This window comes from Tamandua tetradactyla, chromosome 3 (assembly GCF_023851605.1).
Source record: "Tamandua tetradactyla isolate mTamTet1 chromosome 3, mTamTet1.pri, whole genome shotgun sequence".
Taxonomy (NCBI): domain Eukaryota; kingdom Metazoa; phylum Chordata; class Mammalia; order Pilosa; family Myrmecophagidae; genus Tamandua; species Tamandua tetradactyla.
Window position 1 is genome coordinate 48,216,407 of NC_135329.1, and position 8,913 is coordinate 48,225,319.

The following is an 8,913-nucleotide window of genomic DNA, read 5'->3' on the forward strand; positions in this document are numbered from 1 at the left end:
CTTTCGTACTTCAAAGGACTTAGTCAGGAGGGTGAAAAAGCAGCCTACTCAATGGGGAGAAAATATTTGGAAACTACACGTCTGATAAGGGTCTTACTACCCAGGAATATATAAAGAGATCCTACAACTCAATGACCGTGCTGGTTTGAAAGGATGCATGTACCCTAGAAAAGCCATGTTTTAATCCTAATCCCATTTTGTAAAGGTAGCCGTTTCTTTTAATCCCTGTTCAGTAGTGCATGTTTGAAACTGTAATTAGATCATCTCCCTGGAAATGTGACTCAATCAAGAGTGGTTGTTAAGCTGGATTAGGTGGAGATGTGTCTCCATCCATTCTAGGTGGGTCCTGATTACTTTACTGGAATCCTACAAAAGATTCAGAGGGAGAAGAGAAGGATGACAGAACACCACAGAACCACAAAACAGAGAGTCCACTAGCCTGTGAATTCTGGAGATGAAGAAGGAAAACGCCTCTCGGAGAGCTGGAGAGGAACCTAGCAGATGACGCCGTGTTCACCATGTGCCCTTCCAGCCAAGAGAGAAACCCTTTCTGTGTTCACCGTGTGCCTTTCCGGATGAGAGAAAAACTCTGACCATGTTCACCATGTGCCTTTCCACTTGAGAGAGAAACACTGAACTTCATCAGCCTTCTTGAACCAAGGTATCTATCCGTGGATGCCTTAGATTGGACATTTCTATAGACTTGTTTTAACTGGGACATATTCTCGGCCTTAGAACTGTAAACTAGCAACTTATTAAATTCCCATTTTTAAAAGCCATTTCATTTCTGGTATATTGCATCTGGCAACTAGCAAACTAGAACAATGATAAAAAGACCAGCAACCCAATTTAAAAACAGGGCAAATCTTATTAAACTTATTCCTGCAGAGGAGAAGCTAAGCCTACTTAAGATATACCTAAGAATCTCCCCTGAAGAACCTCTTTTGTTGCTCAGATGCGGCCTCTACCTCTAAGCCAACTCCACAGATGAACCCACACTGCCCCCCACCCCCGCCCCATCCCCACATGGGACATGACTCCCAGGAGTGTAATTAATCCTGGCAATGTGGGATATGACTCCCAGGAATGAGACTGGCATTGGCAATGTGGGAGTAAGAAAGCCTTCTTGACCAAAAAAGGGAAGAGAAATAAAACAAAATAGTTTCAGTGGCTGAGAGTTTCCAAATAGAGAGGCCTTTCTGGAAGTTATTCTTATGCATATATAGACATCCCTTTTAGTTTTGGTGGATGGAGTAGCTAGAGGAAAATACCTGAAACTGTTGAACTATAATCCAATAGCCTTGATTCTTGAAGATGATTGAATAACTATAGAGCTTTTAAAGTGGTTCTGTGTATCTGTGAAAACCTTGTGACTGACACTTCCTTTATCCAGTGTTTGGACAGATGAGTAAGAAAAAAAAAAAGACAAAAAATGAACAATAAAGGTGATGCGGGTATGGGATGTTCTGTGTGTTCTTTTTTACTTTTATTTTTCTTCTCAAAATTTTTTGAGTAATGAAAATGTTAAAAAATAGACTGTGGTCTGTGAATGGGTTACAGGAGGTTTGTGAATAAATTGAAATTGCATGCCAAAATAAATAAATAAAGTGATGATTAATGAACAGCTATATGGTTATACAGTGAACCACTGATTGTCCGTTTTGGATGATTATATGGTATGTGAATATATAATAAATCTCAATAAAAAGGGGAAAAATGGACAAAAGACATGAACATTTTTCCAAAGAGAATATACAAATGGCTAAAAAGCACATGAAAAGATGTTCACCATCTCTAGCTGATAGGGACATGCAAATCAAAATTACGAGATACTATTTCACACCTACTAGAATGGCCACTGTTAAAAAAAAAAACAGAAAACTGCAAGTGTTGGAGAGGATGCGGAGAAATAGGAACATTTTTGTTGGGAATATAAAATGGTACAGCTGCTGTGGAAGACAGACTGGTGATCCCTCAGGAATCTAAACATAGAACTGCCTTATGATCTGGCAATCCTACTATTAGGTATATTTTCGGAAGAACTGTAGCCTGGGCTGCATACATCTACACACTGATGTTCATAGCAGCATTTTTCACAATTGCCAAAATTCACAAACAACCCAAGGATCCATCAGCCTATGAATGGATAAAGAAAATGTGATATATACATATTACGGACTATTATTCAGCTGTAAGAAGTGAAATCTCGATGCATGCAACGACATGGATGAACCCTGAGGACATTATGCTGTATTGTATGACGTTACTAATATGAACTAAATATAACAAACGAAACTCGAAGAGTTAGTATCTAGAATATAGGTCATCAGCAGATAGAATGAAGGCAAAGAATGGGGAAGTAATGTGTGATTTGTGCAGCATTTGTAAACGTTTGAAAATAATAGTCACTGAATTTCCTGTGGAAGCTGAACACTCAAATCCATTTATAATTTAGAGAAAGAAAAACATCGCGCCCTTCAACTGAATAAATAAATACCCTTAAGATTCAACATTCCTTATAAACACGAAAAAATACGCTTAAACAACTCCCGAACAGCTTATCGAAAACTACAGGAAAAATGAAACAATAAATCACCGTTGATATAACAAGCCATGTACAGAAATGCGGAACAACTTTGTGAAAATCTGACTTTTACTTAAAGTAAAAAACCACTCAGACTGCTTTCTCCCCCTCTTAACTCTTTCAAAAAGAAAGAGAAGAACGATCATCAATGGCAATAAGCAGTTGTAGTAAAACAACACTTAGCGCCGACTTCACGCTCAGGGAAGAATGCTGCACCTCCTCCTCGTGGTTTTTGGTGCCCTACACAGTCAGAGAACCTTCTCTAGTAACAAACTATAGAAATGATCCCTGAAAGTATAGTCTTAACTCACTGCCTAACGCCTCTGCCGGGTCCAAGGGAGCCGCGCACACTTCACCCAGGGCGACCCAGTTTCCAGGTTTTTCGTTCTCCCGAGTAAAAAAGAGGGAAACAGGCTCTATGATACAATCTTACATATTGTTATCATCTAACAACACATTTTATCTAAGTGGAAATGTACAGAATTTTTTTTTTAAGTTTTAGCGGCACCCTAAATTAGCATAACACTGAAAGGTAGCCAATCACAACCCGTATCGTCAAGCAATGTTCTGGGAAAACCTCCCCGCCCCTGAAAGCAACTATCAAAGCAGCCTTTATAAATTCTTCCAGCAAAGTTTTCTCAGGTTTCCAGTACTTCGCTGCACGAGGGTGATGAAGGCTGGGCCCTTTGCCTTGTTCCTGATCTCATGGAAAGCGTTCAACCTGTCACTACTATTGTAGGATGTTAGCTGTAGGTGTTTTGTAGATGCTCCCTAGCAAGTTAAGGAAGACCTCTCTATTCCTATTTTTCTGAATGTTTTTTTATCATGAGTGGATGTTGAATTTTGTCATATGCTTCTCCTGTGTCAATATGATCATGTGGTTTTTCTTCTTTAGCCTCATAACATGATTGACTAACTGATTTTCAAATCCTTTGACAAGACTTGAATCTGGAATAAACTTTGTTGGAATGATAGGCTTGGACTCGGAACAAGGGACAAAACAACAGAGGCCACGACATGGAACATTTCATTTCTGCCCAACCACACCCTGCAGGAAAGAAACTCCGCCACCTACCCCCGGTGAATTCCAAACTGGCTGATTGGTCCACGGCCTGATCTGCGCTCCCTCCGTCTCCCCCACCCCCGCCACGGGCCAAGGACTCAAGGTCCCTTCCTGTCCTGTGCCCCCAAACCCTCGTGCCGCTGGGTCCCTCAAATATAGAGGAGCCTTCGTTGTTCTCCCCGCGGGCTGAAGACTTCCCTTCAGGCCCCCAAGCCATGCCCTGTGCAGAGTAAAGCTTGTTGCTTCCCTGGGTCTGCCTCTTGCCCCCTTTCTGCCCATTTCTTCTCCAACAAATCTCACTTGTTCAGGTAGTATGGTTCTTTTTCGTATTTCTAGATTCAATTCACTATGCGTTTTTTTTTCTAACTTTTAAAAATATTTTAATTGACAAGTCTTCACACACATACATTCCATACATGGTGTGCAATCAACAGCTAACAATATACTCACATAGTCATGTATTCATCACCATGATCATTTTTTAGAACATTTCTGTCACTCCACAAAAAGAAATAAAAAGGAAAAAGAAAAAACTCATCCATACCATACCCCTTACCCCTCCTCTCATTGACCACTAGTTACACTAATATTTTAAAAATTATTTTTATTAATTTTTAAATTAAAAAATATGACAAGAAACAAACACAAACATTCTTAACATATGATCATTCCGTTCTACACATATAATCATTAATTCACAATATCATCACATAGTTGTATATTCAACATCATGATCATTTCTTAGAACATTTGCATCAATTCAGAAAAAGAAATAAAAAGACAACAGAAAAAGAAATAAAATGAAAACGGGGAAATAAATTATACATACCATACCCCTTACCCCTCCCTTTCATTGATCACTAGCATTTCAAACTAAATTTATTTTAACATTTGTTCCCCCTATTATTTATGTTTATTCCATATGTTCTACTTGTCTGTTGACAAGGTAGATAAAAGGAGCATCAGACACAGGGTTTTCACAATCACACGATCACATTGTGAAAGCTATATCATTATTCAATCATCAAGAAACATAGTTACACTAATATGTTTCTGAGAATTTTTTGCATCTATGTTCATGAAGGAACATTGCTTTGTAGTTTTCTTTTTTGTACTTTGTGTGGTTTTGATATCAAGGTAATATTAGCCTCATAAAATGAGTTGGGAAGTGTTCTCCTCTTCCATTTTCTGGAAGGCTGTGTAGAATTGGTGTTAATTCTTCTGTTTACTTGAATTCTTCTGTGAAATCATCAGGGTCTAGAGATTTCCTTTTCACAGATTTTTAAAAAATTATTAATCTAATTTCTTTAACAGTTACAGAGCTGCTCAAATGATCTGTTTCAGGTGATACAGAGAAGATAGGACTTAACAAAGAATGTGAATGCTGAATTTTTAAATTGATATCACTTTTAGTCTCCAGTATTTTAGAGCAGCTAGAAGTAAAAACCTAAAATTGTGGAATTGCAACCCTAAAATTATGGAATTGCAACCCATGACAAAGTCTGAAATATGTTCTACAACTAGTTGTGATGCTGTGCTTTGAAATTTATAGTTTTTTTTGTATATATGTTATTTTCACAAAAAAAGGAAAAAAGTTTATTGTGATGATGTATTAGTTAGGGTTCTCTAGAGAAACAGAATCAACAGGAAAAACTCACAAATATAAAATTTATAACAGTGCTTCATGTAACCGTGGGAACACAGAGTCGAAAATCTGCAGGGCAGGCTGTGAAGCCAACGATTACGATGGAGGGTCTGGACGAACTCCATAGGAGAGGCTCGCAGGCCAAAGCAGGAAAAGAGCCTGTCTCTTCTGAATCCTCCTTAAAAGGCTTCCAGTGATTAGATTAAGCATCACTCATTGTAGAAGACAAACGGAATCAGCTATGGATGCAGCTGACGTGATCATGATTTAATTCTATGAAGTGTCCTCATCGCAACACCAGACAAACAGGTACCACCAGTTGGCCAAGCTGGCACATGAACCTGACCATGAGAGATGATAAAAGAATATTTAAGCCCTGTAGCCTCCTATATTCAAGAGCAGCTAGAAGAAAAAATCTGAGAGGATCGTATGGTAGCCCATAACAAACTCTGGGGTCTCTCCTGTAACTACTTGTTGAAGAGTGCTTTGAAAACTACTGCTTTTTTTTTTTTTTTTTGGCATGAGCACACGCCAAGAATTGAACTCTGGTCTTCAGCATGGCAGGTGAAAACGTTGCCTGCTAAGCCACTGTGGCCTGTCCTGAAAGTTATTGCTTTTTTGTTTCTTTGCTTTGTATATACGATATGCTGGTTTGAAAGGATGTATGTCCCCTAGAAAAGTCATGTTTTAATCTGAATCCCATTTCATAAAGTAGAATAATCTCTATTCAATATTGTATGTTTGAAACTGTAATCAGAACATCTCCCTGGAGATGTGATTTAATCAAGAGTGGTTGTTAAACTGGATTAGGTGATGCCATGTCTCCACCCATTTGGGTGGGTCTTGATTAATTTCTGAAGTTTTATATAAGAGGAAACATTTTGGGAGATTCAGAGAGAGCAGAACAGAATGACATAGCCATGAGAAGCAGAGTCCACCAGCCAGCAACCTTTGAAGATGAAGAAGGAAAATAGAAGCCAGGAGAAAAAGCTAGCAGATGACTCCGTGTTCACCATGTGCCCTTCCAAATGAGAGAGGAACCCTGGCTGTGGTCACCATGTGCCCTTCCAGAAGAGAGAGAAACTCTGACTGTGTTTGCCATGTGCCCTTCCACTTGAAAGAGAGACCCTGAACTTCATTGGCCTTCTTGAACCAAGGTATCTTTCCCTGGATGCCTCAGATTGGACATTTCTATAGACTTGCTTTAATTGGGACATTTTCTCAGCCTTAGAACTGTAAACTAGCAACTTATTAAAAACATCTTTTTAAAAGCCATTCCATTTCTGGTATATTGCATTCGGGCAGCCAGCAAACTAGAACATACGATATACTATACAATAAAAAAAGTTAAAAAAAAATTATGTTTCATGCTGTTTGAGGAATTGGCCCAGTTCACTTAAATTGTTGAAGTTACGTTTGTAAAGTTGTTCATAGTATTCCCTTTTTATCCTCACAATGTTCATAACCTTTTTTAGATTCACATTTTAATAGTTTTCACAGGAAATGCCGACTATACTGATAGAAAATTGAGTTGAGACTGAAAGCTCTTGGAACCCTTCTTCTGCCTGCAGAGAAGTGAAATGTAGTGAGAGACTCTGAATAGTTACTGCAGTTGGGATGGGGAGAAAATAGAGAAAGATTTGGCCAGAGTAAACTTTATGTTATCGAGCTGGCCAGGTTAGGAAAATATGGAAACCCCTTACATCCTAAGTTGGTGGCCTTGATAGATGCTGTTTCAAACACACTGCTCTATTCTGGAAAGGATATGAAAATATAAAATGGGGAAGCAGTCTATTTTCTTACAAATCTGTTTTCACTCAGTGTATGATGCATGGAGCATCTTATATCTGATGGAGACTGACCTGGTCCCTGGCCTGCTTGGCTCCAGGCAGCCCTCCCTGAAACTCCTTGAAGACTGCCGAGATTTAGATGCCAGCCCCAGCCACATCTTGTTTTGAGAAAAGAGTACATGCCCAGCTATATTCCCAAAATTTGCACACAAGCCTCTGGCATTTAGCCCCCTCTGTTCCCCAGCCCCATGTCATCTAAGAAGTGGTTGCCAAAATAAACTGTCATTGGCTGAGAGATTTCAAACAGAGTTGAGAGGTTATCCTGGAGGTTATTCTTATGCACTGTATAGATATCCCTTTTTAGTTTATGGTGTAGTGGAGTGGCTGGAGGGAAGTACCTGAAACTGTTGCGCTGCCTTGCAGTAGCATAGATTCTTGAAGACAGTTGTATAAAGATATAACATCTACAACATGACTGTGTGATTGTAAGAATCTTGTGTCTGATGCTCCTTATATCTGGGGTATGTACGGATGAGTGAAATATATGGATAAAAACAAATAAATAAAAAATAGGGGAGACAACGGGTAAAATAAATTGAGTAGATGGAAACACTAGTGGTCAGTGAGAGGGAGGTTGAGGGGTATGGAATGTATGAGTTTTTTCTTTTTATTTCTTTTGCTGGAGTGATGCAAATGTTCAAAAAATGACCATGGTGATGATATTGTGAGCCATTGATCATACATCATGTATGGAACATTTTTGTGTTAAGAATATATATTTGTATGCTAAGTTTTTACAATGAAAATATTTTTTAAATAAGTGGTTACCATATGTGCGGACAAATATGAGTGTACTTCCTGCTGTCTCGCTGTCCATTGCAAGGTAGCTGCAGTTGTTTGTACATAAGTCCCCTCAATAATACTAAAGGCCTGATCACCCTGGCTCTCAGTGCCTCTTTTTTCAGAACCGCAACAGGCCCCATTAGGTGCTGGTTTGGGGCAATCCCAGCTAAGTCTCCCCCTGTTTTTCTTCTTTCAAGGGTGAGTCCTGCTGCTGGTTTAACACACAAAACTTAATATCCTTGGAAAGTGTACAGTGGGGCATTTACTCAAAGGCATGGACGGACACACCCTGAGATTCTGCCTCCTAAATATATCAGTCATCTCTTCTTCTTTATCTCTTCTTCCTTATCTTAACCACCACAGTCTTAATTCAGCCTTACTTCCTAGACTGTAGGGAATATCAGAATGGATTACTTCTGTAAATGAGGCCATCTACTTAGAATTTTTTAAAATGACTTTCGCCATTTATTATTATTATTTTTAGATGGGCAGGCACCGGGAATCAAGCCCGGGTCTCCGGCTTGGCAAGCAAGAACTCTGCCGCTGAGCCACCGTGGCCCGCTCTGCCATTTATTTTTGAAAATCTGCATGCAGAAAAAAGTGAGGAAAGTACCCATCACCCGCAAGCCGAACGACTACCTCACTTCATTGCTACATGCCTCAGTTTCTTTTTCATTCAGATATATATGAGGATAACCTAAAATGCTGCCTCCCTCCCTAGCCTTTCTCAGAACTGGCTGGGCTCCCCAACCAGTTACTGATACTGATACTGTTTACTGATGAGTAAGCTTTACTTATTCTGATAAGGACTTGTTTAAACATAGATGACTGGGCTTCACCCCAGGGTCCAATTCCGTGAGTCTGGGGTGGGGCCCATGAATTTCCATTTCTAACAAGTGGTGCTGCTGTTGCTGCTGGTTCAGAGCTCCGCTTATAGCTCAGGGCTCACTTGACTGGCAGCCTAAGTGATTCCATCTTATCTTGTATA

At 39.5% G+C, this 8,913-nt stretch overlaps 1 non-coding gene across 1 annotated transcript; it reads right to left on the minus strand.

The window, feature by feature from the left end:
- Positions 1-2,669: 2,669 nt before the first annotated feature.
- Positions 2,670-2,888, minus strand: LOC143678336 (small nucleolar RNA U3). The gene has a single exon (XR_013173153.1). It is a non-coding gene; the product is annotated as a small nucleolar RNA U3 (small nucleolar RNA).
- Positions 2,889-8,913: the final 6,025 nt, after the last annotated feature.